General features: G+C 48.8%; 1 pseudogene; it reads left to right on the plus strand.

The window, feature by feature from the left end:
- Positions 1–1,266: 1,266 nt before the first annotated feature.
- LOC102860989 lies at positions 1,267–3,416 on the plus strand (annotated as a pseudogene).
- The last annotated feature ends 2,485 nt before the right edge of the window (positions 3,417–5,901 follow it).

Below are 5,901 nucleotides of genomic sequence, written 5' to 3' on the forward strand. Positions count from 1 at the left end.
TGGTTGGAAAGGGATTTCATGTTCACCATATGTCACAGGATTCCCCCAGCTGAGAGCAGAGAGAAGGTTTGTATCTCTTCCAGCATCAGTCACAGATGTTGTTTTTGTTATAGACTGTTGAGTTGGAACTAATTCATAGTTGACCCTCTAGTGGATTTTCAAAGAAAGTAAATCACACAGGAGATTGCCTATCTTTCTCCTGTGAAGCAACTGGTGGATTTGAACTGCTTGCCTTTGAGTTGGCAGCACAAATCTTTATCACTAAGCCATCAGAGCTTCCTTGACCAGATAGCAGTCCCAAACCAAACAAGCTAGTTGCTGTTCAGCTGATTCCAACTCATAGTGACCCCATATGCATCAGAGAATTCCACTCTATGTGTTTTCTAAAGACCATGATCTTTTAGAGGTCAACTGCCAGGGTTTTCTTCTTAGGTGACTTTGTGGGTTCAAAGCACCAACATTTCAGTTGTCAGTAGCTGAGCACTTAACTATTTCACCACCCAGGGCCTCCATGAATACATAATAGGTATTCAATAGATATTAATATCAGAAATCTTTTGTAGCAAAATCTACTCATTGTAAACAATTAACCTTAGCACTCATTCAGTTTAGCCATTATCATGTCTAATTTCTTAATCCAGTTGAGTAAAGCACCAATAAGTACTGCCTATGAATAAGCAAGCTTGCATTCATTGGGTCAACGATGACCAGATTTTTGCAGTAGCATTTTTGTAGAAACCAGATGATTGAGAAATGTGTGTCTAGCAGTGATTAAAGGAATCAGTATGTCATCAGAGGCATGTCCCCCTCGTGCCCCCCAAGCCTTTCACTTTGTGACTAGTGGTTCTAGTTTCTGATGATAGTAATTATTTGCTTATATTACTTGGTGCTGCTCCTTGTAGGAGAGGATTCTAAAGCTTCATTTGACTTACTTTGGACATGTTGCAAGGAGCGACCAGTCCTTAGAGAGGGACATCATGCTTGGGAGGGTGGAGGGACAGCGCAGGAGTGGAAGACCCTCGATGAGATGGACTGATTCAGTGACTGGGGTAATTGGGGTAGGTGTGTCGGAGATAGTGAGATTGGCACAGGATAAAGCAGGGTTTAGAGCTTTGTACATAGGATTGCTATGAGTCGCAGGTAACTTGATGACACATAACAACAACAACAACAACAACAAACAAGGTGCATAATTCTAAGCCCCTGACAGCTTTATGTAAAAGTTCAGGCCAGGAGTTTGCTAACCAACCAGCTGCTGCAGGGCCCATGACAGACACGCAGTACATCCTGCCCAATGACATCGGTGTGTCTAGCTTGGACTGCCGCGAGGCCTTCCGCCTGCTGTCACCCACAGAGCGCATCTATGCCCATCACCTGTCGAGGGCCGCCTGGTATGGAGGTCTGGCTGTGCTGCTGCACAGATCTCCCCCGAGGCTCCCTACATCTATGCCCTGCTTAGCCCCCTCTTCTGTGCCCAGGACCCTACGCCAGCATGCCCTGGCAGAAGGCCTCACAGAGGAGGAGTATCAGGCATTCCTGGTCTATGCTGCTGGCGTCTACTCCAAAATGGGAGTCCTTCAGTGACACCAAGTTTGTCCCCAACTTGTCCAAGGAGAAGCTGGAATGGGTGATCTTGGGGAGCCTTGCTTCTCAGCAGCACCCTGAAGAAGTCAGAGCCCTCTGACAGACTTGTGGGGAGCTCTTGTTCTCTCTGGAGCTGCAGCTTCGACACCTGGGGCTGGGGAAGGAGGGCATCACCACCTACTTCTCTGGAACTGTACCATGGAAGATGCCAAGCTGGCACAAGACTTCCTGGACTCTCAGAACCTTGGTGCTTACAATACACGGCTCTTCAAAGAGACCGGCCAGGATGGGCAGCCCCGCTAAGAGGTACGGCTGGCATCCGTGCTTGGCACAGAGCCTGCTATGAATGCTGAAGTACTTCCAAGCTGAAGAGTTATGAATTCTGGGGGAGTTGCTTCCAGGTGACCCAGGGAGACTACTCACCCATCCTTCACAAGGTGGTGGAGCACCTGGAGAAAGCCAAGGCCTGCACAGCCAACAGTTACCAGGAGCAGATGCTGGCCGAGTACATGGACAGCTTCACGCAGGGCTCCATCGAAGCCCATAAGAGGGGCTCCTGCTTCTGGATCCAGGACAAAGGCCCCATAGTGGAGAGTTACATCGGGTTCATCGAGAGCTACCGAGACCCATTTGGTTCCCGGGGAGAGTGTGAAGGCTTTGTGGCCATGGTCAACAAGGCCATGAGCACCAAGTTGGAGCTGCTGTTGGCGAGTGCGGGGCAGCTGCTGAGGGACCTGCCTTGGTCCCCAGCCTTCGAGAAGGACAAGTTCCTCACCCCTGACTTCATCTCCCTGGACATCCTCACCTTCGCCGGCTCCAACATCCCTGCCGGCATCAACATCTCCAACTATGATGATCTGAGGCAGACAGAAGGTTTTAAGAACGTGTCGCTGGGCAATGTGCTGGCGGTGGCCTATGCCACGAATAGGGAGAAGCTCACCTTCTTGCACGAGGAGAACAAAGACCTGTACATCCGCTGGAAGGAGCGCTCCTTTGACGTGCAGGTGGGGCTGCATGAGCTGCTGGGCCACAGCAGTGGGAAGCTCTTTGTGCAGCATGAGAAAGGAGCTTTCAATTTTGCCTAGGAGACTGTGGTTAACCCAGAGACTGGGGAGCAGATCCAGAGCTTGTACCGGAGCAGGGAGACATGGGACAGCAAAATCCATTGCCTCCAGCTACGAAGAGCGCCTGGCCGAGAGCTTGGGCCTCTACCTCTGCCTCAACCCTCATGTGCTGGAGATCTTTGGCTTCGAGGGGGCCCGCGCAGTCGATGTGATCTATGTGAACTGGCTCAACAAGGTTGGGGCTGGGTTGCTGGCTCTGGAGTTCTACACCCCTGAGGCCTCGAACTGGAGACAGGCCCACATGCAGGCCCGCTTTGTGATCCTGAGGGTCCTGCTGGAGGCTGGCGAGGGCCTCGTTACCGTCACCCCCACCACAGGCTCTGATGGTCGCCCAGACCACCTGGACCGCAGCAAGATCCGGTCTGTGGGCAAGCACGCCCTGGAGCACTTCCTGCGGAGACTGCAGGTGCTGAAATCTACAGGGGATGTGGCCGGGGGGGCTGGCCCTCACGGATGCACCCCCTGAGTGCTTCCTCACCCTCGGACACAGTGCCTCTGTGCAAGGAATCTCGGAAACTCATCGTTCAGCCCAACACTCGCCTTGAAGGCTCAGAAGTCCAGCTCCTTGAGTATGAAGCCTCAGCTGCCAGCCTCATCAGATCCTTCTCCGAGCGCTTCCCCGAGGATGGGCCGGACTTGGAGGACATCCTCACTCAGCTGGCCCGGTTCTGGAAGAGCCTCAGTGAGGTCCCGGCTGGCCAGGCTTGAGGAAGATTCATGTGGCCCTTCCCCCAACTCCACATCAAACCAAGGCTGCGTGACCCTCATCAGAGGGTCAGTGTGAGAGGCTAGAGCTAGACGTTGGTGCTACCTGGACTGAGGATGGTGGCACTAAGCCTTCCCTTTTGTTTACCAAGTGTTTCCCCTCTGGGATCATGTGTGAACTGCAGCGCCAGCCAGGGCATGGGCAAGATAGGGCTTTTTGTCCTCTTTTAAATGAAACATGAGTTAAGTGATGTGGCCAGATCATGCAGGTGGTACATGACAGAGCCATTACACAATCTTCTTGCCAAATGCAGTGCTCTTCATGTATTAATTTTATAACCAGAAAAATAAATCTTGGAAACATAAAGTTCAGGCCAGAAACTTTTACATACTCCAGAAAGTTTTTTTTAGTGAACGAAGGAATGAATGAATAAATGCATTTTTAACCAGCAAAGAAGACAAGTTTATTAAAACAAAGGGCATCTGGTTCTCCCTCCTGGGGTTAAGTGACAATAGAACATGCAGTGCTGGCATAAAGACAGTTAAAGGCAGGAAAGAGAGAAAGACTCTCTTATTTTTTATTTATTTATTTATTTATCTATCTATCTATCTATTTATTTATTTATTTTCGTGTGTGTACCGTCAAATTGGATCTGACTGGTACAGGAGGAGATTGCCCCTCCTACTCCAGCAAAGCATCTGGTGGATTTGAACCGTGTACCTCTGGGATTGCAGTGCAGCTTCTTGGAGAAAGACTCTCTTGAAGAGGGAAAGAAAAGATTCACCCTCATAAAACTAGAGAAAAGGCCTCCAGAATTCTTTTATATGAGGATCATCATCAGCCAGAATTTCATGTCTGAGGAATTGCTTTATTGATTAGGAAAAAAGGAGTATTCCTAATCAACAGAAGTTGCTTCCAGTCCTGTCTTTGTCTAGTCTAATTTGAATTCTGCTTCACTCAGACTAATGTCTTCCCTAATGATTGTTGGGAAGGGCTTTTTCTCTTTGTTGACTGATAGCTGACACTTAAGGGGATTGTCAGAAACTGTAAATTGTATAGGAGATGTCTATATTTCTCTTGCAGAGCAGCTAGTGGATTTGAATTGCCTGTATCATTGATTTCACATGCAAGGAAGACTCTACTGAAGATTATCCAAAAACAACTGGAACACCACATCAGCAGACAACTGCCAGAAGTCCAGGCTGGGTTTAGAAGGGGTCGTGGTACTAGGGATATTGTAGCTGATGTTAGATGGATCTTAGCTGAAAGCAGGGAGTACCAGAGGAATGTCTATCTGTGTTTCATTGATTATGCAAAGACATTTGACTGTGTGGATCATAACAAACTGTGGCTGACTCTGAAAAGAATGGGAATCCCAGAACACTTGATTGTGCTAATGAGAAACCTATACTTGGACCAAGAGGCAGTTGTCAGAACAGAGCAAGGAAACACTGCATGGTTCAAAATTGGGAAAGGCGTACGCCAGGGATGCATCCTATCTCCATACCTTTTCAACCTATATGCAGAGAAGATTATCCGAGAGGCTGGGCTCTGTGAGGAGAAGTGTGGCATCAGGATTGGTGGAAGATATATTAACAATCTGTGTTATGCAGATGACACAACCCTGCTTACCGAAACTGAGGAGGACTTGAAATGCTTGCTGCAGAGGGTCACGGACTGCAGCCTTCAGTACGGATTGAGGCTCAATGTCAAGAAGACAAAGATTCTCACCACTGGACCAATTGGCAGCATCAGGATGGATGGTGAAGAGATTGAGACTGTTAAAAACTTTAGTCTGCTTGGCTCCACTGTCAACACTCTCAGCACCAGTAGCCAGGAAATCAAAAGATGTATTGCGATGGGAAAGTCTTCTGTTAGGGACCTGAAGAGAAATGGTGTCATTCTGGAGACTAAGGTACATCTGATACAGGCCATGGTCTTTGCAATCACTTGTTATGCATCAGAGAGTTGGACAATGACTAGGGAGGATAGGAGAATTGATGCCTTTGAGCTGTGGTGCTGGAGAAGAGTGTTGAGGGTACCATCGACTGCTAGGAAAACAAACAGATTCATCTGGAGAGGGTTAGACTGGGGGGTTCCTTGGAGGCAAGGATTCTGAGGCTTCGTCTGACATACTTTGGACATGTTGTAAGGAAGGACTGGTCCTTGGAGAGAGACATCATGCTTTGTAGGGTGGAGGGACAGCGCAGGAGGGGAAGGCCCTCTAGGAGGTTGGATTGATTCAGTGACTGGGGTAATCGGGATGGGTGTGTGAGAGGCAGTGTAACTGGCACAGGACAGAGCAGAGTTTAGGGCTGTTGTACATAGGGTCACTATGAGTCGCAAGCAACTCGACAGTACGTAACAACAACCAACATCTTTAGGTTGACAGTACAACTCCTTATCCACTAGACCACCACAGCTCCAGTAAGCATCTATTTCAGACTTCCATACTTGCAGCACTGAGGTCACTAGTAGGTCATTTGG

Source organism: Elephantulus edwardii, unplaced genomic scaffold (genome assembly GCF_000299155.1).
Source record: "Elephantulus edwardii isolate Elephantulus edwardi_28Jun2011 unplaced genomic scaffold, EleEdw1.0 scaffold00223, whole genome shotgun sequence".
NCBI classification, from domain to species: domain Eukaryota; kingdom Metazoa; phylum Chordata; class Mammalia; order Macroscelidea; family Macroscelididae; genus Elephantulus; species Elephantulus edwardii.